Raw genomic sequence first — 1,226 nt, forward strand, 5'->3', positions numbered from 1 at the left:
ACCTTTGACAAAAAAAAAAAAAAAAACTCCAACTTCCTCTTTTACAAAAATGTATTCATACAAAAAAAAATTATCACTAGTTTATCACGTGTTGGTGGTTTCCAAAACCACCACAAAACCAGAATCAAAACCCAAAATCCACTTAAATAGGATTTGGTAACTTAGGTAGTTAGATGAAATAAACAGCTACCTTCAAGGCTTCAATTCAATGGTGCAAATTAAAAAAGCTTGGAATATATAATAATGCAGACATAGCCATCAATCACTAACCACTAATATAAGCATTATTAGTAATATAAGTTAGTACTGTAACAAGTGGTCAAGTTTGTACCGACATTAAAGTTTGTTTCCAACTTGAATGTCGGAATATTTTGTATCATAATTTCATTTCATAAAAACTTTAGTGATTATATATATATATATATATATATTTTTTGGGATCATTAGGAGGCACATGGATAATCATTTTGAGCTAAGCTTCAGTTGTCTTTAGTGATTAGATTAATTTATAAAATTTTGTTAGATAGACAATAACTTTTGTAAATAAGAGAAATGTTAGAGGGCAATAATTTTAGTGTTTTGTAACCATTAATTGGCCATCAATAGTATTTTTAATGGTGTGAGATTACATCTAATGGTGGGAAATCACTCACTTTTATTTTAATGGTTAAGTATTGGCCAGAAAATACAAAAGTTGCTGGCTCCCTAGACTTTTCCTGTAAATAATATAAATAATAGATTTTAAAATTGACCTAATAAAGTAAAAAAAAATACTTCATTCCTCAAATTACTTCATAAACTTTAATATTAGGATAACTATACGTATACCTAGTAAATTGAACATCTATTTATTATTAACTGTGTATGAGTAAATCGAATAAAAAAAAATAACCATCCAATTAAAACTAATGAACATAATCATCTGCATACATATTGAATTGTATTAAACATTCGACATATCTATTATTCATACTGTTTAATATTTTTATTATTTATCTATATTTTTTCTAATATAAATTAGAAAAAAACACACGAGGTCAATTAGTAGTACAAACCATGAAACCAATTAATTGAATTCCACTGACATTCCATTTACAGTAAAAAAAACAACCACCATAATCCTTATTCCTCTCTCCCACATCCGCACCCAGCCACCCCTTATCCCTCTCTCCCAGGGCCATCGCTCACCATGCTCCCTCCTTATCAATTAGTGTCCCTCTTGATTT

Source organism: Arachis ipaensis, chromosome B04 (assembly GCF_000816755.2).
Source record: "Arachis ipaensis cultivar K30076 chromosome B04, Araip1.1, whole genome shotgun sequence".
In the NCBI taxonomy this organism is placed as follows: Eukaryota; Viridiplantae; Streptophyta; class Magnoliopsida; order Fabales; family Fabaceae; genus Arachis; species Arachis ipaensis.